Here is a 26614-nt window from a genome sequence, read left to right on the forward strand (position 1 = left end):
TCTATTACACTGCCAAACATTTTTATCAAGGATTTAGATGAAGTAATAGCTGACATGCTTATCAAATTTGTAGATTATATGAAGCTGAGAGGGATGGCAAACACAATAAATGATAGAAAAGGGGCTAAAATATCACAACAGATTAATACTACCAATCAATAACTTCTTGAAAGTTTAAATTTAATTTGGACAAAATTAAGTCAAGTTGAGTGTGGGTTACATGTTATAATCCCATACACCAGGGGAGCTGAAGCTTGTGGATCTCTCAAGCTCAGGAATTTTAAGCTACTTTAGGCCTAAAACTAAACATTATGTTCAGCACTAATGTGGGAATATTGTTATAAAAGAAACTTTCCATAAAAAACACCAAGATTTCCAAAATTAATATGAATTACCTCAAAGAGTACCGTTTCTTATCATTTGAAATTTACAAGTGGAAAATCAAGGATTAGGGATGACATAGATAGGACACTGTCTTCTTGAGGTAGATGTCAAGTTGTCTTTGTGCTCCAGAAAGCATCACAATTGAATATGGGGATAGGATTAGCATAGGTGTTGGGCATGTGATTTTGTGATTTCATTGCTTTGGGGATGTTCCCTTTACCAAAGTAGGTTGGCAATTTCCTTTTCAATATATAGTCTTAAAGGCTTTCCTAGTGAACTGATGGATCAGAACCATAATAATTCTCTTTTTTCCTGAGGCAGTTGGGGTTAAGTGATTTGCCCAAGGTCACACAGCCAGGTTAAGTGTCTGAGACCAGATTTGAATTTAGGTCATCCTGGCTTCAGGGCTGGTGCTCTATCCACTGTGCCATCTAGATCCCCTTATAGAGCCTTTGAAGATGAGATGTTCATTGTTCAACACTTTGGAAAAGGCAAAGAAAAAAAAAGATTTCCTTGTTTTATCCTAATCCAAGATTTAAAAAAAAACAAAAACAAAAACAAAAACAAAAACAAAAACAAAAACAAAAACCCTTTCACTTCGGCTACAATTAGAGTCAGCTAGACATTGGTGATAAATATTTGAAAAGCTAGATGGCTTATCAAATAGCACAACCTAATTGGACAAAGGCTATAATTAACAACATTCAGAAGTAAAAGTTGGCCACAGTGCAGTCAAATCAAATTGTTTCTACTTTGAAAAATGGATTTAAAATCTGGCGCCAAATAATAAAACTAAAAATAAGAAACTCCTCCTTTTTCCTGGGTCCTCACATCCCTAGGCTAAGCAAGGATCTTTCTGGGAGGTGGTATAGTCCAAGGTTTAAACTTTTTCCAATAGTGACTTCTTTTCATCCCAGACATTTTTATGTGACTCCATGTATTTAGATATACAAAATAGGTATACAAATCAAACAGTTCCTGATAATATATCATAATTTTGTGACCCCCCCAATCCATCTATGCAATTTTACATGGCCTTGAGGCCCACAGTTTAAGAAGCTCTCTTACACAGTCTTGTGTCTGTCATAATCTGACCCAGTCTTAGTCTGACCCAGTCTCCTCCAGAAGTCTGCCAGTCTGCCCATCTCCCCCATAATGCAGGAGGCAGGAGAGCACCATGAGGATGGTTAAAGATAGACTATCTTCCAGTCCTTCTTAGCCCTTATATACCTTATTGTAATTACATCATTACATCATACTGAATATGTGTGAATTAGAGAACCATGACATCATCATGCTAAGTACTAAGTATATATGTGAACTAGAGAACCATCATCTCATCAATTCCACTGACAACACCTTGTTTCAAGTATACTCTAGAGTTCCTGCTCTCTCCAGTGCAATGGATACATTAGAGTTTTTATGAGGATCAAATGAGATGATATTTGTAGAATGCTTAGCATAGCATAGTGCCCAGCATGTACTAGGCACTATATTATATGTGTGTGTGTGTGTGTGTGTGTGTGTGTGCATTTACGTATTTTATTTATTTATATATGTGTAGCTAGATAGGTGTATATGTGTGTGTGTGTGTGTATATATATATATATATATATATGTATATATATATATATATATATACACACACACACACATATACATGTGCATATATAAATATATGCATGCATGTATACTTCTTCCCTTCCCCTCTCTCTGTTCTTTTATATACATGGTCACAGATTAGACTGGTCCTGCTTTGCCATTGATATATCAGCATGTGTCACACTGCAGCAAAACAAATTGGCCATAGCACAGGGATAAAATAGGGTGTCTCCAGGTACCATAATGCTGTATCTCAGTCTCCTTTTGCAAACTTTAAATATCATTTATGCTTCAATGCAGAAAAAGCAGTCTATTGTTTACCTATAAAGTGAGGGACTTGGAGCTTTTTCCACTAATGTGTAGCAACCAATGCAAATAACATTGAATTAGAGCTATAGGAAATCAATGGTGGCCAGATTTAACCCCGCCCTCCCATACCTACCGGCCCACCTTGTAAATTTCATGGTAATGTCAGTCCTGGAACTCTATTATTGCCCTTTCCTGAGTAGAAATATGGGTTTCTAACTTGCTTTCAGACAATTACCCTCTGTTGTGTGGGGTTAGCATCCTATAACCATTTCATTCAAATTTAATTGAATGCCCTTCTAGAGGCTTCTCAGCATGGCTGGATTTTGTTTTCTTCTATTGCCCCCACAATTTTCTTCCTTATGTTTCTTGGCTGAGCATATACTCAGGTCCCCCAAGCACGGTGATAATTTCTCCTGACCAGCGGAACTGGCTATTATTTATTATATCACTGTCTCACTCTTCTGGTCTCTCCTGGTGGGAACATCGTAGCAGCTGCTGGCTGAAAAATTAGCCAAGGGGACTTCTCCTTTTGGTCTCCTTCATCATTATAAAAGACCCTCTACAACTTTAACTGTGACACTTTCTTTCTGTATATATGTGCATTTTCTTTTTATCTCTCTCTCTCTCTCTCTATCTATCATCTGTCTGTCTGTAGATGGAATGATTGACTGATTTGTGTATCTCTGAATGGGAAACCCCTTTTGGGAAAAGATATGTTAAGACTGGGTTTTGCTTTAACAAATCAATATTTTTTAATCAACAAAACATAAGCACAGTTGTGTATTCCTATATATACATATAAAAATAAAATATACATATGTGCGTTTATGTATGTAACACACAAGTGGGTGCATGCATATGCATGTAGCATACATACATGATGCCATATGTGTATATGTATGTGCATACAGGCATGCAAACACATGTATGTATATGTATAGACATACACACATGGATCAAAAGTACACTTTAGAGACTAATAGTGAGTAATCCAACTGGACCTTTCTCATACATCTTTACTCTATTCCTGCCTCTAGAGCAGAGGAAGCTCATATATTGCTACTCCAAATTACAAGCCGACTGTGTAGGTTTATGTGTTATCTCACCATTGAGATAGTCTGTTTTCTGGCTGGTTGTGATATCATTTCATCCACTGTCAAGAGGCTGCCCCAGATAGTGGAGATGCTCCAGAGAGTTGACACTCACTTGCCATGTGCAGACCAAGGCTCCTAGTTATTTGTGTCGCTGCCCTCCTGCAACCCTCCATGGGATCAGAGATAGCAAGGCTGATGAGGAAGTCGAAAACCAAGCGACCTTGCAGAGACGTAAGAATTTTTTACTTATGGGTGTTTTTTAAGTTAGCTTTGTTTGTGCTAGGAAGTTGTGAATTCCTTTCCTCCCCAAATCTTGCCTTCTTAATGAAAGGATTCATGTATGTGTGTGCATTAAGATCCCGTCTACATGCACAGATTATAAATCATCATATAGGACTAGGTACATAGGGTGTGTGTGGGGGGGTGTTTTTCTCCAAGGCTTCCCTAGACTATAGATTGTCATTTAAAGGAATGTAAAATCTGGTTGCAGAAAATCCTTCCAGTTTTATGCCATGTTGTTCCCTTCATGTATTCTTTGTCTGAATCAAGCTAGACTACTTGATGTTTCCTGGTGTGTGACATCTTATCTCCCCCCACCCCCGACATTTACCTAAGCTCTTTCCCGTGCCTAAAAAGCAATCCTACCTTCCCTCTTCCTCTAGGAAACCTCAGTTTTCTTCAGGGTCCTGCTTGAGTGCTACCTATCAAAAGTAGCCCACTTTAAAATGTTTGATTGCTAAAGATTCTTCCAGAAATTTCTTTGATACATTCTAAATTCATTGATCTGTATACACCTTATTTTCCTTCAATGATGTAAGTTCCTTAAGGATAGGGGCAATGTATTTTTTGGTAATTCCAATATTAACACAATTGTCACCATACCATACAGAGTGATGGGTCTAGAGAAAGGAAGAAATGAATTCAAATTCTACCTCAGATATTTACTAGCTGCATGATGCTGAACAAATAATTTTATTTTTTTCTGCTTCAGTTTTTTGATCTATAAAATGGGGATAATAATAACTTTTAACTCACAGACTTGTTATGAGGATGAAATGTTATTTGTAAGGGACTTTGAATCTAGCTATTAACACAAATGGTTGAGACATAGCAGGGCTTAATAAATGCTTATATAAGCATGCATGTGTATAAAGAAATTCTCTTGAAAGAAAGAGGCCAAAGACTTGAGCACTCCACAGAAGCCACAAGACTTTATATCATGAACATGTTTTTTTTTTTTTTTTCAGAAAATAATTGATAGGTATTGTACATGCATCATATAAAACTGCAAAAAAAGGAAATAAAACTTAGCAAGAGTTCCAATAAGGAGAGTTGTTCCAAGAATACTCAAAGATAAAAATGGAGAAAAAAAAAAACAAACAAAAGAAAAATGGAAAAGATCTGTAATGATATGATAAACTGTTCTAGTCACTAAAACAATAACACCACCACAACTGAACCCCAAAATCATAATTTTAGAGGTCCTTATAAGGAAGGAAAAATATTTTTAAGGAGAATAAAGAAGAGAAAAGGAAACAGACCAATAATATAGAAAAAAAAAGAGCTGAAGGAGCTATCACTGTGAATGTGCTTAAGAAATAATAAGAAGTGGTATCTGAAGAAGAGGAAGACATAAAAAATACGGAAAATTCCTTTAACTTATTGATACTAAATATCAACCAAGTAAATATTAATAATTGATCAATATGCCTACTCTCTCACCCACACACAATCTTACTAATAGCTTTTTATTAGAATCTCTGGGGTTGTCTAAGTATACCATTATATCATTTGCAAAGGCCACACACAATCATTATGCAAATCTTCCCTCCATGAATTAAAAGAGTATTTGAGAAAATTAGTTAATAGAGAGCAAACAGATTTTCATTAGCAAGATTTAAAGTAATTAATTGATAATTGTTTGAACAATTAGGAAATATAAAGCTCTACTGTGCTTTGTTTTGTTGATTTAAAAAATATTGATTTGTTAAAGCAAAACCTGGTCTTAACATATCTTTTCCCAAAAGGGGTTTCCCATTCAGAGATACACAAATCAGTCAATCATTCCATCTACAAATTTGTTAATCAAATATTTATCTATGCCAGTGCTTGTTCATGGGAATAGATACAAAGACAAAAAAGAGACAATTCCTATCTTCAAGTATCTTATAGTTTATTGGTGAAGACAGCCTATACATGTATAAGTATGTACAAATTCAATGCAAGATGTGCCCAAAGTCTTAAATCAATGAAATCCCCAAACTGCACTAGGACTTTAAAATACTTTGTACATGATAATTTAGGGTGTGAAATGCACTAGCATTTGGGAGATCAAGAACGACTTCATGCTAAAGGTGTCATTTGAGCTGAACTCTGAAGGATCCTAGGGAGTTGGAAGAAAGAAATGAATTTATTCCAGGTATGAGATATGCCCCATGCAAAGATATAGGTAGAGCATGGAGTGTTCCATATAAGGATATGCAACATGAGCAGTTTGACTGGACTATAAAATAAGCAAAATGCAGTAACATATAACCAAACTGCAAAGGTAAGTTGGATCCATGTTGTAAAATGCTTTCAATGACAGACAAGTTTACATTTGATCTCAGAGGTAACAGAAAAGTTACTGGGGTTTATTAGGTTGGGGAGTTGCATGATTAGTCCCATAGTTTAGGAAACTTATTTTGGCAGTATGTCAGTTGGATTGGGAAGTGGAGAGCATTGAGGCACAGAAATCAGTTGGAAAGTTAAATGTTAATGGTCCAGGTAAGATGTGATAAAGACCTGAATTCCAGCGATGGATGTGGGAGTGGAGAGAAGGGGAGAAATATGGAAGATATTGTGGAGAAAGAAATAACTAGACTTGGAAATTGACTTGATATTTTGATGTAAGGGATATATGTGAATCAAGGATGGCTTCAAGGTACTTGGACACCTAAGACAAAAATAGGGAAATCAGAGAAGGAGTCAGTTTGGGACAAAATATAATGAATTTCATTTTTTCATAGGTTGAATTTAAGATGCTTCTGCCATCAGAAGCCACCAGATGGTGATTAGAGAATTGGTCCTCTGGCTCTTCTCAACAATGAGATGATTCAGGCCAGTTCCAACGATCTTATGATGGAGAGAGACATTTGCGTCAGAGAGAGGACTGTGGGAACCTGTGTGGACTACAACATAGTATTTTCACTTTTTTGTTGTTGTTTGCTTGCATTTTATTTTCTTTCTCATTTTTTTCTCTTTTTGATCTGATATTTCTTGTGCAGCCTAACAATTGTGGAAACATGTATAAAGGAATTGCACATGTTTAACATATATTGGATTACTTGCCATCCAGAAGAGGAAGTGAGGGAAGGGAGGGAGAAAAATTGGGACACAAGGCTTTGCAAGGGTGAATGTTGAAAATTATCCAAGCATTGTTTTAAAAATAAAAAGCTTTAATGAAAAAAGAGAATTGGTCCTGAAGTGAAGGAGACTTCCCTCTACTGAAGGGAGTAGTTCTATCATTAAACCCTTGAACTGTTATTTAGAGAAGGCTAAGGATCATTGGTTCATTTGAAGCAGAGATGAGGAAGGAGAACATTCCCAATTGTGTGTGTGTGTGTGTGTGTGTGTGTGTGTGTGTGTGTGTGTGTGTGTGTATGTGTGTGTGTGTTTTGTCTGGAGTGAGTGTTGTGTATGTTGTATGAAAGGATTTGCAATTAATATAGTTTAACTGGAATGGAAAGTGAGAGAGGTAATGTGAAAACATTCCCAAAATATAGATTGGAACTAGATTGTGAAACAATGCAGATGGAGGAGTTTGTATTTTATCTTAGAGGCCACAGGGATCCCATGAAGATTTGTTATTGACAAATGGGATAGATATTTGGATGGTTTTCATTGCATATTTATGAAATAGCTACTATATATAAAGTATCATACCACTCATACAAAACCCCAATCTTCTCCCTGAAATAAAAAGTTACTTTTAAAACACTAATTTCTTCCAGTGATGTTACATGTTTATGAATCATAGAATTCAGTTGTCTCCCAGAAGTCAAAATTGGAATTCACCCAAAGAACAAAGAAGAGACATGTAGCATCATATTACCAATGGTGACATGTTTGAAAGAAATGGCAAAAGATATGTCATTAAAGAGACATAAGAAGGAAATCAGGTGGACTCTCCATATATTAAGTAAAAATGACAAGATTTAGACAGCCTGAGATGTCATGGTATTCAGAAAATGTCAAAAGACCCTCCTGTACAATGGGTGGATTTCCTGTGGAAGATTTATGGGTAGACGTGAGCAAGACTTGCATAGGTTCAGAAAGTATGATCTCAGACTCACTATTGCAAGGAATACATCCCTAGGTTAACAGGTCTATCCTGGCATTGAAAAATGTACAAAATACTTTGCTAGGAACTAGGGATTTAAAATTTTTTTTAAAATGGTATAATCCTTGAGTGTAAGGGCTTACATTCTATTAGGAAGAAGGAAAGGGTAATAACAGGATACTCTATGTACAAAAATGAGTGTAAGAATGAGACAAAAGAAAGGCAAAAATTCTTTAGGAAAATTTGGGAGCTAAAATTCGGCAAGAAGGGGAAGGGAAATCTTCAAAGACAACTAGCTTGAGTTTCAAAGAAAGATGAAGATTCTGTGGATAAAGAGAATGGACATCCCAGATATAGGGAACTGTTTGAACGCATGGAGCTATAAGAAGATATAAAATTCAGTGAATAGTCAGCAAACTTGATTGGAACATAGAATGCATGAAGGTAAGAAAGTAAAACCCATACCACTGGCAGGAATATACTCAGCTGGTAATGACAGATGCTATATGGATCATGACCATTTACTGATGTAATGTGCTTTAGCTTGGACATGGTATTGACATGGCAATGACATCATACTATTCAATGAGCCTTTCTAGTATTAGAGTGCAATGGGGCTGTATTCAATAAGTGTGACCTGGGAGGTATTTGGGAAGGATGATTAAGGCAGACAGTGCTCTGGGGACGACGGAAATATTTGCACCTCTTCAGGAACAGACAAATTATCTTTCTTTCCATTGTTCTTCAAAGAAGGCAATCTATTTCATTCTGGCTGTCATGGCCATTTAGATTTCCAAGATTTTCTAATTTTTCTAACAAGACCACCTGTCATTGGGATCAATGACAGTTCACAGCAAGTGAGGTAGTTAGCAGTGTGCCATCCACAGCCGTTATGTATGCACATCTCGTTAATGAGCCTTTGAATTAATATCACGTATTCATTCTGGGGAGATATTCCTAAGGAGACTAAATCCACTGGGTGAGGTTTCCTGCTTTTCTAGTAAAGACTATTTGAAGCTTTTCAGTCAAAGGAGCATCTTCTCTCCGAAAGACACAGGTCAGCAATAAATCTTTTCTTACCTATCTTTGGACTTAGAGCCAATCCACTAAAATACTCATGTATTTATGACTTTATCTCTGCAGGTATTTGCTCTGATGAAGAAAATTCCCCCTCTCACCAAGTCTATATACCCTGTGCAATAGTCATCCATGTCCTCCCAGGAACTCTGCCAGGGCTCTATCCAATGTGCTTGATTTCCTATGATGGCATGAGGATACCAATAGAACATGGGAGCTAACCATTGGTAATCCCTGGTTTTCCCCCCAGGAACAAGTCAATAGAATGCCAGCTTGTTAATGGCAGGAAGGCTTATATTTGCATCCCCTGTAGCAGACACAGGGTAGGTATTCCAAAAATGCTTGTTAATTGGTTGATCTTCTTCATTTTTCATTACTTTGATACCATCCTTAACCCTGCTGATATTTTGCAGTTTCTCACATCTACAGGGTTTCAGCCTGTTTATAACCAGTATGTTATGCCCTTTGAATGAATCTCATTCAGGTGAATTTCATTATCATTTAGGTGCATCTCAATATAAAATCTTTGAGATTGTAGATGAAGGGAGTAAAGTAAATTCTGGCAGCACCAGATAGTACCCACAGCATTTTAGAACTAGGAGGGCCCTTAGAAGTCACTTAGTTGAAGCCCATCTTCTTACAGAAAAAAATGCTGAGGCTTAGAGTAGCAAAATGGCTCCAGGACATACAGGATATAAATGAGTGTGTGTGTGTGTGTGTGTGTGTGTGTGTGTGTGTGTGTGTGTGTGTGTGTGACAATGACAGAGAGAGAGAGAGAGAGAGAGAGAGAGAAAGAGAGAGAGAGAAAGAGAGAGAGAGAGAGAGAGAGAGAGAGAGAGAGAGAGAGAGAGACAGAGAGAGAGAGAGACAGAGAGAGAGACAGAGAGAGACAGAGACAGAGACAGAAAAAGAGACAAAGAGAGACAGAGAGAGAGACGGAGAGAGAGAGGGAAGATGAGAGAAAGAAGGAGAGAGAGAAAGAGTGAGAGAGGAAGAGAGGAAGAGAGAGAGAGAGAGAAAGAATAGAAAACGCAAGTTTTTCTTATTCCCCAAGTTTTCCAGACTTTGAGCCTTGTTCTCAAAGGAATGTAGATTTAAAACTCAATGGGATCTTAGAGGGAGTCCAATTCCTTTATTTTATAGATGAGTTATTGAGTAAGGTTCAAAGATCTTTTGTTTCTAGATCTGGACTTCAAATTTTTCCAGCATGTTAGAACGTGATAGATCTTGTTCTCCATTAACATAGTCTTAAAGAAACAAGATCCCTTTAACACTATGTTGAGACATCAGAACAGGACTTTTATAGAAGGTTTCATGTTTATGCACTAAAAATATCTTTTACACTACTTTCTTCTGTGCTGATGAATTATATAATTATATACTGTATTCTGTGTAAATTTCTAAAAGAAATATTAATTAAATACAAGTACATTCTTTAGAAACTTTTTGAAATAAATTGGCTTTTAAAAAATATCTACTTGATAATCCTAATATTGCTCTGTAGTTTTACCTGAGAAGTTAGTGAGAGTGAGTCCTTTGAATCCTTTCCTTTTTTTTAAATTAAATTTTAATTTTTCAATTAACAATAATCCCAAACCACGGGATCCTAAATCTGGAATTCTAGCACTTTGGAGGCCATATAATCCAACCTTTTCATTTTTACAGATGAGGAAACTTACTCAAGGTCACACAGAGAGTGAACTTCAGAAGTGGGGTTTGAATCTCGGTCTCCTGACTTCAGGGTCAGTGCTCTTTCCACTGCTACTTCCAGTTACCGTGTTTCATGTTTCCACTAGACCACAGCTGCCTCTTTCTCTTATGGGGGTGTATACCAAGGAGCTGGAAACATATACCTGATTGAAAAGAGATGATTGCTGATTATATTTCCCATGTGCCAACTACACTGTGTGAGGTCAAATCACTCCAGGATGTGTGATGTTCTTCTAAACTATTTGCAGGAAATAATCTAAATGGCAAGTCATGGGTATCACAGGGCACTGCACATGTTGAGACAAACTAGGGTGTGAGGAAATCTAGTCTTAGAAGGGAAGAGCATCCAGGGAGTGTACAAATAGCTCCACACATCAGAAGAACACCATGGCGCATTCCTTTGGGGAAATATTTGGAAGTATTTTTGTTTCAATCACTTCAAAAATTCCTACAGAGCAAAGAGTAAATGGATTTATGCCTTATAATAATACTAACATCCATAGAGAACTTTAGGTTTTACAAAATTGTTAATGAATTTATCTCATTGGATCCTCACAATAACCTTATGAAGTGGATTGAGAAAAACTGCAGGTTAAGTGAATTGTCTAGGGTTACACAACCAATATATCTGTGAGGCAGAATTCAAACTCAGGTCTTCTTGATTCCAATTCCAGTATACTATACTCAGTTGATATTACCTAGCTGAAATCCCTTGACTGCTTTATATTAGGGATAGGAACTTCTCCTTATCTTGATTATTCTCATTTCTTGACCAAAGTACTCTGTCTCTCTCTGTTTCTCCATCTCTATCTGTAACTCTTGTTTTTCTGCAGATGAAATGAAGTATTTTTGTCCAATCAACAGTCTTATTTTTGACTGAATAAAGCAATCTAATTTGAATAATGTTAAGGAATGAAAATGTGTTCTAAACCATACTCTGGCACTCCTCCATATCACTCCCACCAAAAACTAACAAACAAACTAACAAAAAATGCACTGGGTTTGGAAACAGAGAACCTGAGTTCAAATTCAGCCTCTAGGACCTACTTATTTGTGTGATCTTGGGCAACTGACTTTACTTCTCTTGGCCCCAGTTTTCTTTTATGTTAAATGAGATGGTTGAACTGGAAGATCTTCCAGGTCTCTTCCAGCTTTAAATCTGTGATGCTCTGGTCTTACAATGCTCCTTCTCCCCCACATGGCCCCCAAAATGAATACAATTCTCTTGGATGGATCAAAAAGAAAAAAATAGCAAAATGATACAAAAAGTTAGTATGTATAACACATTTTTCTTGAGCAAAAACGCTGATAGACAGCAGTATTTCTGAAAAAAAGTTATAGATATTTTGATTCACTGCGGTTAACTGTGAGCACAATGTGAATTAATGGTGTTCTTGTATATTTTGGTTCAGAACTATGATTTCATCAATTTAGTGCAGAGTATTTCCTGTAGATTTGCTTCCTCTACAGAGCCAAGTGACATTCAGATATAAATTACAGACTTCGAGAGTTGACTGAGGGCACTGGGATATTGTGACTTGCCATAGGCAAATGGTTAGGATGTGTTAAAAGCAGAACTTGCATCCAGATCTTCCTGGCTCTTTATCTACTACTCTATGCTGCTTCTGAAATCTGAAGTCAAAAAGTTAATAGGATAATGGCTTATATCAAGAGGAATCAGGAGATGATAGTCGTTTGATACTCTCCCCTGGATAAACCTCATCTAAAATACAAAACTGACCACATTTTAGGAGTAACCTTAATAAACTGAAGAGCATTTAAAGGAAGACAACAAATGTAGCACAGATGTTTGAGTTTATGGTACATGGAGATCAAATGAAGAAATTAGTAATATTTAGATAGGATAAGATGGAGTGAGCATCATGGCACATTTTAAGTATTTAAAAGGTTGTCATGTGAAAGAAAGATTAGATTTTTTTTTCATCTTGTTCCCAAAGAACAGAGCTAGTGGAAGTTGAATAGAGATAAACTTAAAAGTGATGTAAAGGAAAACTTCCTAAAAATCAAGGCCCTCAAAAATGGAATGTGTTACTTTGGGAAGATAGAGTTCCTCTTTAAGTTCAGCTTTTTGAGACTAGATGATCACTTTTTGGGTATGTTGTAGAAATAATTCTTTTCTGTTTTTAGGTTGGCCTAGATGACATCTCTCTTAACTCTGACATTATGTTATTTCCCTAATGGAAATCTCCAAAAAATCATGATTTTATTTTTGGGCACATCTATTTTCTCAAGATAGCTAGATAGTCTGTCTCTCAGAACAATTATTGTCTTCTCCTATCACTGCCCTCCATTTAAGCATTCATTCATTCACTCATTTAGTTATTATTCACTCATTCTTCTATTCAGTCAATGAAAACTAAATATTCACTCAGGCATTATGTATCCATGACATGATAGATATAGAGATGAATTCATATGTTTTTGTTAAACTTATTACAGGTTTCAGAAGGCAGAAAAATGGAGGATTCAGGAAATATTTTGTCTAGATCCACCAGAACATCAATAAGCAGCAAGGGTCCAAAAAGGGCTCTTGAGCTGAGTATGATTTTAAACGATCCCCATGTTTCTTCTTTTCTTACTAGCTTCCTCTATTTCCTTCTATACATCAAGAACATATGGAGGGAGACTTAGGCCCCCTCAGGGTATGTTGCTTGTATGAGAAAGGAGATTGGGGGAAAAGCTGGAAAAAAGAGAAGTTGCATAGATCATGGATTTATATTTAAGGGATCTTAAAGATCACCCCTTTTATTTTATAAGTCAGGGAACTGAGGAGCAGAGAAAAGGCATATTTCCAAGGTCACACAGATAAATCAATAGCAGAGACAGGGTTTGAAGCGAGGTTCTTGATTTTAGGACTACAATGCCCTTCACCAGCTCCCTTCAAAAATCACTTCAGGGTACTGGGGTTTGGGGGCGGAGGGGAGAGTGGACAAACCCAGAGACCTTACTTGTCAACCCCTCCTTCCATTCCTCCAAATCATCCCCTTTATTTCCCTTTGGTGCAGGGCCTTTGGTACTCTCTCATATGCAAGGAACTAGGGATATAGGATGTAACAATACATAATTGGCTAGGTAACAACATACACCTAGCAACCCAGATGACAGATGCCGGCTGCTGCCCGAAGGGAAGGAGGAAGAGGACAGTAAACAAAGCCCTACTTGTCCTCCATGTTGGGATGCCTGCCACCCTTTCAGCTCTCTCCTCAAATTAGACTGGCATGGCTTTAAGCCATGAAGGCAGTGGGACCAGCTCCAGCAGACTCATACCACCATGATGGCCACTGGTATAATTCAAAGAGAAAGAGGAACGGCTCACCTCTAGGTATAGAAAGGAAAGGAGGTTCAGTCTGTAAAATGATCCAAAAGCAGGTATTTCTATTCCGTTTCCCTCCCCCACTGAATGTCACCCCTATGGCTTCTGCTCTCCAGTGAGCATACCTACATTTTGCTTACATGCCCATGAAAGGAAAAAAAAAGGAGGGGGGCCCTTTTTTATGAGAAATGTTGGCTTGGAGCTTTGCACACGATTATCTTGTTTTATTATGTCACGAAAAGGCATGTAGCCGTTTGTCCCACTGTATTTTGCAAGGAGCTGATATTCCAATGATGTTATTAAAAAATGGCACCTTTAGCCACACTGTGAAAAAAAACATTTTTGGTGGGGGTGAGAGGATTGTAATTTATTTCCCTGGAGGAGCTCGTTTCAGACACAACATTTGCTGTTTCGTGACATCTTGTTTCTCCCCCCCCCTGCACATTTGCCTGCCTGGATGAATAAAGCAGTTGAGGAATCTGTTCAAGGTCATGAAAAGGGACAAGAAAGTCAAGTCATTTATATGAGGTCATAAAGCACTGAGCCCAGACCCTTCTGGCTCTTGGCCTTTCTCTCTGACCTCTGGATACCCAAAACCTCACCTCCTTTTCATCCCCATGAATGTGTAATGCACAATAGAAATCTCTTTGCAATTCGGTGCATCACATTTGAACACTGGTTATTAGCTAACAATGGTGTTGCTCTTGACTCCTGCTCCCTGGCCATGCTTTCCACTTAAGGTTTTTGCTTTCTTGTGGGCTGTCTTGAAGACTAAATCCACCTCTGGCTTCATCATGGTTTCTAGGAAAGAAAAAGTGGTATGTTTGCTTAACAAAAATGGCCATGTCAACTAAAATATGTGAAAATGCCCTCTAAGTAAGCACATGGATTTTTAGAGCTGTAGACATCATCTACTCTACTACCTCTTTTGTAATAGGAAATCAAGTCCCAGACAAATGATTTGCCCAACATCACACAGCTAATTAGTAGCAGAAATGGGATTTGAATCCAGATCCTGGACATTCAGATCTTTTTCCACAGCATCAGGATGCTCCAAGTATCTGGCTTCCTACCTGGAACCACAAAAAGAGTTTTGCTAGTTGTGATCAGGCTGCTATTAATTAGCTATTAATAAGGGCATTGAACCAGAAATCTGGCTTAGGACAACTGCAGCCTAGCAAGGAAGTTATTCACACAAAATAGATCTGCTTTCCAATCTGGCTGAAATTCCCCTGTTTTACCAACTAGCTTCATAGCAGGAGCTCTCATAGACAAATAAAACCTTGAGGGGAAATTCTCTCTGAAATATGCTCAGTCTTTTGAGAACATTCCCCGCAGTTTAGGAGTCAACCTTTAAGGTAAATTGTTCAATTACATAGTTAATTGTTCGAGTCTTCACCTAGGCAATTAACTTGGGAAAACCCATTTTAACCATAAGAAGAAGGTCTAGAAAAGACAAAATTGGACATTTCTCTAAAATATATTATTCTTGGGGCTATGTTGTTTGTGGACTTCTATGAGAAAAATGTTATTTCATTCATTTCACCTTAATAAGTTTGCACGTAGTGAATTTGATATGTGGAATCCATGAGAACAAATGGAGAACAAATAATTTGAAGCTCAATTCAGCAAAAAATAATTAAAAGCTTTCTAAGCTAGCCTGTGCTGAGTCTTAAAAACAACAAGCGAGAGACAAAACAACCTCTGCCATAAAGGTGATTACAATCTAATGGGATGTGGGGTGGGAAATGTGTGTAGAAATAAGTGTGGTACAAAATGGGATAAGAGCAAAGAAGGTGGAATGCTACAACAGGGGGGTGGGGGGGGAGCATGGGATACTGTCTGAGGACCTGGGTTAAATGCTATCATTATCACTAAAACCAATGTGATCTCTGTAAACCTCTCTGCCTCTATAAAATGAAGAAATCAGATGAAAGAGACTCTAAAGTCTCTCTTAGCTTTAAATCAATGATCTTATAGACAAAAATAATAAATATCTTAAGAGAGTTCGTTTTAATCTAGGGAATAAGGGACAATAATGGAGCAAGTGGAGCTTAAGATGAGCCTTCAAAAGAAGAGAAGGGTTCTAAAAAGCAGTAAAGCCTGGAGACATGGAAGATGGCCTTCATGAATATAGGGAGGTCCGAGAAGACAGGGAGAAATCAAGAAATGGAAACTGATTTAATTTAGCTAGAATTCAGAGTATGTAGAATATTATGAGAGAGCACTTGAGAAGTAAGCTGGTTCCTGATTGTTCAGGTCCTAAAATGACAATTTGAAAAATATTTATTCTATGCTATTGGTTCTTGTTCCTATACTTACTGGTAATAGTGAGCCACTGCATGCTTTGTGTAGAAGAGTTTAGAATAGGCTGAATTCCCTTCCTCCAGGGAACAGCAACTGGTCTAGTTTAGATGGAAATGAAAATGTAGAGAGGGAAGAGAGAAGGCATGCACTAAATGTGTCTAATTCAAAAGTCTAGGAAAGCTCTGATGACCTCAATAATCTGAAGTAATTGCAATGTGAGGAAAGAATGAATGTTAGGAAGTGGTATTGAGAAGACTCGGTAACTGAATGGCTGTAGAAAGTGAGGGAAAGTGAAGTGAAGATGATTCCAAGGTTTTTAGATTGAGTGGAAAACTTCTGGAGCCATAGAAGGAAATGGGAAATCTGGAAAGAGGGATAGGTTTTGAAGGCATTCTGAGTTGTTTGGTTCAGAAGATCACACAATGAGACCTGAAAGGAAATTTAGAGGTCTTCTACTCCAACCTCTCATTTTATAGATGAGGAAACTGAGACTGACAGAAACATCACTTGGGAAATAAATAAGATTTGAACCAAGATTTTTTCATTCTAAAACCAGTGCAATACCATTTGTTGTTGACTGGTCATGTCTGACTCTTTGTGATACTATTTTGAGTTTTCTTGGCAAAGATACTACAGTGGTTTTTCATTTCCTTCTCCAGCTTATTTTACAGCTGAGGAAACTGAGGCAACCAGGCCTTTGGGCAATTGGGGTTAAGTGACTTATCCAAGATCAAGCTAGTAAGTGTCTAAAGGCCAAATTTGAACTCAGGTTTCCCTGCCTCTAGCCCCAGCACTATATCCATTGAGCCTTCCAGCTGCCCCACTATTCCTTACTGCATCATTAACCTGGAAGTGCTAGAGCAGGTAAAGTTAGATGTGATATTTGGAAATCTAGAACAGATGTGTCAACCTCAAATGAAAATGATGCCATTAAGCTAAACATCAGGAAAACTAGGAACTGCATATTGTTTATTTTTAAAATTGAAAATATTTTATGGGCATTTGGATGGTATAGTAGAGATAGATTACTGGCCCTGAACTCAGGAGGACCTGAATTCAAATCCAGCCTCAGTCGTTTAACATCTAACTAGCTGTGTGACTCTAGGCAAGTCACTTAACCCTGATTGCCTCACCAAAGCAAACAAACAAGACAAAACAAACAAACAAACAACAACAAACACCTCCATAAAATGTAACATATTCATAATCCTAAATTTAACCCCAATCCTAATCTTAAATTAATAATAAAAAGGCTTTATTTATCTGAAGGAAAACAAACAAGCCACATTGACAGAACTGTCAGGGAAGCAGGAAAGGAATAAGAAAGCACTTTGTTGGCTAACTCCAACATCAGATAATTTTTTTTTGGCTGGCATCTCTAGGGGAAAAAAGTTCATCTGAGGGATTTGTCATGAAAGACTCATGGGAATAATGCTAATTTTAAAAAGAGGCATGTTGTTAATATTTCCTGACCATCTTTTAATCAGCTTCAGGCTGCATTCAGTAGTGTTGTGGACTGGATTGATCAATAGAACTGAGATCAGGAAAGAGACTGAGGTTCAGTATATATATCAGGAAATTATCTATATAGAGATGAAATTAGAAGACACAATTTAGAGCTAGAATGAATTGTAAGGTTAGAGTACAACTTCATTTTACAGATGAAGAAACTGAGTCAATGATCTGCTAAGTTTTCCCCATCTGGTCAGGATCTGAGACATGCTTTGAACTTGAGTCTTCCTGACTCTGAATACAGAGTCATAATACTACACATGGAAGAAGATGAGATGTCAAAAGAGAAGTGAAAGGGAGAGAGAAGGGAAGGAAGGGAAGAATAAAAGAGAAAAAAAGAAAAGGTGAAGGAAAGGGAGGAGAAAACAGGAAAAATATAGGATTGAGAACTGAGCCTTGGAGAACCTCCTCTCAGGAGGTGAAGTATATATTTAGTTCAGGGACTAGTGGTGGGATTAGGAAGACCTGAGTAAATGACCTAATTAACCTTTAGACATTTATTAGGTGGCACAGTAGATAAAGTGCCAAATCTGCAGTCAGGAAAACTCATTTTCCTGAGTGCAAATCTGGCCTCAGATGCTAACTAACTGTGTAAGGCTGGATAAGTCACTCACCCTGTTTGCCTTAGTTTCCTCATCTATAAAATGAAACGGCAAACCACTCTAGTAACTCTTCCAAAATAAGCCCCAAATGGGGTCACATAGAGTTGGATATGAATGAAAAATAGCTGTGTGACCTGGGCAAGTTTTTAAAACTTCTTTTTATCATGTTAGCTGTATGACGAGGATGATAATAATAGCACCTACCTCCCAGCATAATTATGAGGATAGAATCAGAGAACATATGTAAAGTGCTTTGCAAACCCTGAAGCAGGACATAAATGCTACATATATATATATATATATATATATATATATATATATATATATATATATATATATATATATATATATATATATATATATGAGATTGTGTTATTTTATATATACATATATATTATATATATACATATATATGTGTATATATATAAAACTCATTGTTATAAGTATAATGATTATGATTATATGGTATCTTGAAGCTTGCAAATTACTTTATAGAAACAATAGTATATAGTCATCCCAAGAATTATAGGAGGTGAGCACTATATTATAATTTTCATTTTACAGCTCAAGGAACTGAGCTAATGAAGGCAAAGTGCGTCACAGACGGTCACTCAAGCTTATAAAAGTCAGAGGTGGGATTTTACCCCATCTTCCTGACTGCTGAAGACCACTGTTCCACCCACTGACTACACAGTATTGCCCCTGACATTAAATTTCGTGTTGGGAATTCGGACAAGGCAAAGAGCCGTTCTCATCTCCAGATGCCAACATTCACCCAATCTGAAGGCATCTCTGCCCCACTTCTCCAGCTGTCGTTCAAAACGAACAAAAAACAGAATAGTGCAAGTAATCAATCGATTACTTATCCAGGATTTCCCAGGGGCAGCAGATCCCCAAAGCTACTTCTCCCACCCTGCTGAGGAGATCACAGCTGAGCACGGGCGCCAGTCTTGAAGTCCACCCTGTAATGTCTGCCCCAAATCATAGGGGCCCTTCTGCACAGAGACAGATAGGACCTTCCAGAGAGCTCTTGACTGGCCAGTTGATCCGGTAAGTAATATGCCAGCTACCCAGACAATAACGGAGGAGAAAATTACATTCACACTTCTTTATTGGTGCCATTAACAGTGTTTTGTCATCCAGATGATAAATCAGTGCCATCCCCCTACAAGATGGACTAGACACTCTCCCAACCCTTCACCTTTGTGTCCTGGCAACTTCAGCAGCTTTGTGATGGGGAGGAGGGTGCCGGCGGAGAGGAGGGCAAGAGGTGATGGATGAGAGAACGTTGTAGTTTAGAGAGAGCCGAAGGGCTCCACCACTTTCCATGAGAATCTCCTTCCTCGTCCAAGTCATTTCCATATTTGTGTCATCAGAGCAGTGGAGGGTCCCCTGCTGTTAAGGAGGTCACAGGTTCCTCCTTTGAACAGTAGCTGCTGCTAGACCCAAGCAATCACCTCCCCCTTTCATTATGTGCAAACCCAGACTGGGGAGAATGAAACAAGAGCAGCTCCTGTTCCCTTCTGTCTTCTCCCTGCACTTATTAAAAAGAATGTCTTCATTTTATTGGGGGCTCTCTTTCTCTCACAATCATATTTCTCTCTGCCCCAACCTCAATCACATCTCATTATCATTCTCTCTTTCCTTCTCTCTCCCATTTTCTCCTTCTCTCTCTACTCTGTCTGTCTCTCTCTCTTTTCTCTTTCTCTCTGTGTATCTGTCTCTGTCTCTGTTTCTGTCTCTCTCTATGTCTGTTTCTCTCTGTCTCTCTGTCTCTGTCTCTCTTTTTCTTCTCTCCATCTCTCTTTCTCTCCTCTTTGTCTCTGCCTGTCTCTTTTACTATGTCTCTCTCTTGTTCTAACTTCCTTCCTTCCTTCCTTCCTTCCTTCCTTCCTTCCTTCCTTCCTTCCTTCCTTCCTTCCTTCCTTCCTTCCTTCCTTCCTTCCTTCCTTCCTTCCTTCCTTCCTTCCTTCCTTCCTTCCTTCCTTCCTTCCTTCCTTCCTTCCCCTTCCTTCCTTCCCTTCCTTCCCGCATTATTTCTTTCCTTCCAAACTTTGTATTTCTGTCTTTTAGCTCAACTTTCTTCCTCTCATTGCAGCCCTTCCAGATAAAGTATTATTCTCTTTTCAGATCAGAGTGGTCAAAAGCATTATAGTTTATTCCTAAAAGAGAAATACTGCTGCAGGTATGGAAGGGAAAACAGGATATTCCCTGGTTTCAAGCTATGCCTTTTGGTGTCTTCTTGTTGGAAAGGGAATGATACAATAGAAAGCACACTGGCCTTACAGTGAGAGGGCTTGTGTTCAAATCCCATTACTAACATATATAGTTTGTGTGATTTGAGGCATATCACTAAGTCTCAATCTCTTCCTCTGCTGAAATAAGGCAATTAGCCTACATGATCTCATGTCCCTTCCAGAAGCCTCATAAGACAGGAAATGTTTAATGTTTTGAAATAAAAAATTTTATGTCAGGACACCTGGGTTTAGAAACTGGGCTCTGCTAATGTATTACCTTGGTGCAAAGTCACTTCCTAATCCTCTCATATGTAAAAAGAAAGGGTTAGAATAGATCTCTTCTATGTATTAAGATCCTATGAACCTAATGAAAAATGAGATCTTTTGTTTTCTTTTTTTCTTACTAGGCTCCCAGCTTTGTGAAGGGTGACCTATGGTAGAATTGCAAAATGTTTTCTCTATAACCTTCATGGGAGAAGTGAGCAATGAAGTTGGAAAGAGTGAAAATGAGAGAGTGTATCAGTTTCTGTTAAGCAACTAGAGACTTGCTTCAGTGGTAAATAAAACAAAATGAAATATCAATTTGTTCTACAGACAAAGGGCCTAGGTTAAAATGCCACTTATGCACTGGGTAACTTTAGGTAAATAATTTTATTCATAGCCCTCAGGCCTTAGTGTTCTCCTCTGTAAAATGAGGGAGTTTAAATGGATGGCCTCAGAATCCCCTTCAGCTCTAGTTTTTTGATCTTGGATAAGTCACTTAAAACACTTTCCAGTTTTGCAGAGAATCTGGCATAACGATTTTGTCGTTCATTATTAATTATCATGATTTCCAATTATAATTGAGTATGCAAACTTTCTTTTTTCTTTGATCCCATTTATGTTGCCTTTGTGTTAGACTTCTTGTGACTAGAGAGGATCAACTGAGATATGTAAGGCACTTTGCAAATTTTAAAGTGCTATATAAATGCTAGTTATTATTATATCTATTTTAATATCCTCTTTGTGCTCTTCTGCATTTCTTTGGGCTTCTCTATGTCCCTAGCAAGATCCAATCAGCATTGATCCTCACACCTCACACACCTCATCAGTACCCTCTGCCCTTTTGATTTAGAAGGTAGAGTCATAAACTCCAAAATTTCCATTTAAGGAGACAGACTGGGTCAGCCCTCTTTTCATTTCACTCCTGTTTGTACCTTTTGGGACTTTTCTTTGCCCCTTCACTGGGTACCCTTTCCCTTCCTCTTTTACTTCTCACTTTCTTTTTTATGTTGTTTTTTCCATTTAGATTATATGCTCTTTAAGGGCAGGAATTGCCTTTTTTTTCCATATTTGTATCCCTAGTGCTTAGCACACTGCCTGGTATATTAGGTATTTAACAAATGTTTTTTGATTTATTATTATGATTATTATAGAGACAACCAGAAATTTCCCTTTGGTGGTTTTCTCATTCCTTTATTTCTTTGCTTCCTTTAGTAAAGATTTTTGTTTGTTGTTAAATTATTTATATTGTTCTTTGTACTGCTTTGACTCCTTGAATGGTTTTAACTTTGACTTTTTGCTTTTCACTGCCAAATGAGGGAAATCTATACATATTTAATATACTTCTGTTTTCCAATTCTGTTCTTCAGGCTTCTTTGTTGCTGCTTATAGGGCACTCAAGTTTACTTTTATGTAAAACAGTTAGACATAGATGTAACCTTCCATTACCATTCTTAAGAACTTAAGTAACTTCCATTACTGTTCATAAGAATTTAAGTAATTCTCTCAATAGATATCTGACAAGATGGTTTTTGATGCCTCTCATTAGAAGTAGTCCTTGAAAGCATCACCATCACCTTTCCACTTTTTCTTCTTACTGTGGCAATAGCTACCATCTCGGTTCTAAAAGATTTTTACAATTTATCAAATGTTTTGAAAGAATTAACTTGTATATGATAGTTGTAACAAATGCCAGCTTTTTTTTGTATTACTCTATTCTGGTATAATTGATCTGTGAGTTGGATTCATGCCATGCAACTTTATAAAGTGCTTTTAAAGAATTCCAGTTTAAGTATGCTCATATCCTTTCCAAAATCATTTTTAGACATCTGAGGTTGCATTTTGTTATCAGCTAAATTCAAGGACATCAATATTTTTCTCCTCAGATGATAATAATTCCTCAATTCCATCTCTTATTTCATCTAATCAAGGATTGAAGCAATTGAAGGATTACTTGAAGTAATCAAGGATGAAGTAATTACTTATGATTATTTTGTAATGGTTGACAACTTGTGGGATTTGAAGTTAAGGATACAATTGACAAAAAACTATATGGACCTCTGCCTTTAATTGGTAGTAAATGTTTCTGATTTTGTTATGATAGAATACTCATGTATAATGTTTGGAGAAAATTTGTGGAAGGTCTGAGAAAAGAGAATAAGAAGTTGGTATTTTATCTCATCAATTGATGGCATTGACAATGGGTTGAACTTGTATTATTATTAATAATAATAATAACAATATTCTCCAATCATTTCTTCACTCCTTTTCCGGTGGATTCCTGGTTTCCTTTCTTTGGGAGTCAATGCTATTTGCACTAAAGCACTTTTAGCAGGTTGGGTATTTCTAATTTATTCTACTGTATCTTGCCTTGATGTGACATCAGAATCTAAAGGAACACCATTTCTGTCTTCTATTTCAACAATCTTCATGGCCAGCTTGTAACCTTTTGCCAACCCACCCACTTCTTTGACTCTCAGTTGTATCACACTAGCCAGGTTGAAAGCCATTTAGGCAACCTGGGCAGAGGCAATCCATCCAGTGTTTCAAGCTTGCTGCTAACCTAAACAGCTTCCATAACTGTCTTAAAGCACAGAAAGGTCCTGTTATTTAACCCTTTAGCTGATATTCTCTCCTTTCCCATGACATTGAGAATAGGTCAGATTTTGAATTATTAACACTAATAATAAGATTCAACTCAAAAATATTTGTTACTATCTATAAGGAGCTGTATTTAGCATTAGGGATAGAAATAACATGGAAAATACTTTCAGCTTCACAAAGCTTACATTCCAATGCTTCATTAGATGGTCCAGTGAGCTTTGAATTTCTTTCATGATATATATGTATGAGGTTTACAAACCTTTGGCCTTTTATTTTTATCAAACCTGCACCATGTTTCCTACTCTCTTTTTCACTGTTGTTCCCTGTTGCCACCTTCTCATTGAAGTCACAATATATTAGAGCACAGGTTGACTTGTTTCAGTGGATTTGGTTAAGTTCTTCATAGAATTTGCCAGCCTCTTCATCTCTCTTACTTAGAATTCAAAGTGTTACTTCTGAGAAAGATCACAGCTGGAATCACTGTCTATTGAAACTACTATCTCCTCTACAGATATTAGAACTATACATAACCCAAATATTCAGCTCTCTCAGTGTGTCAACAAGTCAAGGTGTCTGAACAATTCTCCTCAGGAAGCCTGCTCCACAGAATAAAGTAAAGCTCAGTTCTCTCAAATTTTCTCTCCAGATAACAGTTAACTCCTAATAGGACAGTTAAATTGTCTCATCCCAGATATCTATTTCCTCTGCACCAAGAGAACAAACATTTATTATTAGCCTATTATGTATCAGGCAATGTACTAAGTGCTTTGTAAACATAATCTCATTCTATCTTCACATCAACCCTATGCAGTAGCTATTATTCCCATTTTACAGTTGAGAAAATGAAGGCAGACAGAGGTTGAGTGACTCCCTAGGCTAGCAATTATATAACTCTGAGTTTAAACTCTTCCTGATTCATTTTCAGAGCTTTATTCACTATACGTCTTACCTACCTCTATTTACCTGAAAGGTACAGTAACAATATTCTCAAGCTTTGTGAGAGAAGACTATTCAAACTGGGACTATTATTTCTGTATATATAATTTCTTTAAACTGAACTATAAGCTCTCTGAGGTCAGAGAGTATTTTACTTGTGTTTGAATTCCTCCTTTCCACTTTATTCCTGGTACTGAGTAGTTGCCTAATGTTATTGACAGGTTTAGGTACCTGTAATCCCACAAATGTATATATCTTTCCATGAGTACAATTCTATTATGCTTTCTAACTCCGTTTGGTTTAAAAGCTTCTAAAAACTAGACACAGATAAAACAGATAAAAACAGATAAAATGTGCTTAAGGCTTTCCTTAGTTCTGTCATGATTTCACAAATACAATATAGAGATTGACCACCTGTTATTCTTCACACTTATTACATGCAACAAAAGCCCACCTCTTTTCCTGATCATATCTTTCCTCAACAATCTCTTTCACGACACTCATTTTTTAATTTTTTTTTCAATTAACAAGCATTTATTTCCTTTCTTTCCCTCCTTTGCCTTGCTCTACTGAAAAACAAGCAAACAATTCTTAGTAACAAACATGCATCGTCAAGCAGAATAAATTCCCTTGTTGGTGGATCATGTAAAAAATCACATTTCATTATGCATCTCAAGTTCATCACTTTTTTCTCATAAGCAATGGTAATATACATCCTCTAGAATCATAACTAGTCATTGCATTGCTCAGAAATCTTAAATCTTCCAAAGTTATTTGTCCTTATAATGTAGTTGCAATCACATAAATTGCTCTTCTAGTCCTGCTCAATTAATTCTGCATCTGATCATATATGTTTTCCCAAGTTTCTCTGAAACCATCCCTTCCATCTTTTCTTATCTCACAATAGAACTTTATGGCTTTTTGTATGCAAATTCTTGCTAATATGTTGTATCCTATGTATATTCACTGTGGAAATTTGCCCTTCCTAATATGGATTATTTGGGGATTGTTTTGAAATGACTCATAATCACACAACTTCACCTGGTGAATATTTAGTATTTTTTTTTTAATTATGAGTAACTGTAGCAAGGAAAAGTTTGAGATCATTAAGCATTTTTCAAAATGTCCCAAATGTAGCCCAAGGCAATCTTCCTACTATTCAATTCTAGACATACCTGATTGTTCACCTCCAGTACCACTCATGATCTATGCGCTGATGCAGTAGTACCTTTCAGAAAGTCCATTTAACCATACTTCATAAACTGGAACATCGGTGATTGTCCTATTCTTTTAGTATCTTCCTGTTTTTGAATTTTTTTTAAATCCACTGCCTTAGCACCTTCAAACTTGCATTAGTGTCAAACATAGAACATGGTTCTAGGGCACTTGGTCAATTTCAGTCACTCTTCTCAGCTTCTTCTTCTTAAGTACCATTTCCCTCCCTCATGTAGCACATTGGTATTAGACTTCAAATATGGCCATTCCTCTGACAGCCACATGGTGAGAATATATCACCATAGAAACCCTAGCAGGTCTGTTTCACGCCTATATCTCCTGCCTTCCAGTTTTGTCTATAAAAGCATATGAGATCATCTGCCTTAGTCAATTGTCCAGAAAACCTTTCTGTAGATTCTTTTCCCATCACTTTTTTTTGTTTTGTTTTGTGAAATTAAGTTGCTACTTATAATATTCCACCATCCTCATCCATGATATTTTCTAGATAAACCTGTACACTTAAATCGTATTCCCATTGGCTCTATTCTGTCTGTTTGAGGTGCCATTGAAAGTATACTTGATCTGGAGCCAGAAGTCATGAATTTGAATCCCTGATCTATTATTGATTAGGGGTGTGATCTTGGGTGAGACACTTTACCTTCTCCCCTCATTCTCAAGGATCTCATTTATAAAATAAAGGTAGTAGGTTAGAAGCTCTAGAAGGTCTTCCAGTTTTAAACCTAAGTAGCCCCCCCAGTGCTCATAAAAAACAAATGTCTTGGGTTTTTTTGCTTTTTGTGGCTTGTGTGTGTGTATGTGTGTTTGTATGACCTGACATAGTTTCCTTTAGTGTGTTTGTTTCATCAGAAAGTGATTACTCCTGATCTTCCACCATCTTCACCATAACATTTTACAATTAAGTGTAATACGTAGCATTATCATGTAGCACTTTGCACTCTCCAGGGATAGGGGTGAAGTCCCTATGCATGGCACAGGGTTCAGAATGCCAGAGGTAGAGGAAGCCAGGAAAGTCCACAAAGTAGATGCCACTGGGCTCATCAGAGAATTGCAATTCATCCTCAACATATCATACCACATCTGAGCAGATT

General features: G+C 37.3%; 1 long non-coding RNA gene across 1 annotated transcript in view; it reads left to right on the forward strand.

Annotated features, from left to right (window-relative positions):
- The first annotated feature begins 13667 nt into the window (after window positions 1-13667).
- Window positions 13668-26614, forward strand: part of LOC141540520 (uncharacterized) — a 60552-nt gene continuing 47605 nt past the window's right edge. The window contains exons 1-2 of the long non-coding RNA XR_012481565.1: window positions 13668-13887; window positions 18817-19302. This is a non-coding gene — a long non-coding RNA (uncharacterized LOC141540520). The remainder of the gene's footprint in view (window positions 13888-18816; window positions 19303-26614) is intronic.

Source organism: Sminthopsis crassicaudata, chromosome 4, assembly GCF_048593235.1.
Source record: "Sminthopsis crassicaudata isolate SCR6 chromosome 4, ASM4859323v1, whole genome shotgun sequence".
Lineage (NCBI taxonomy): Eukaryota > Metazoa > Chordata > Mammalia > Dasyuromorphia > Dasyuridae > Sminthopsis > Sminthopsis crassicaudata.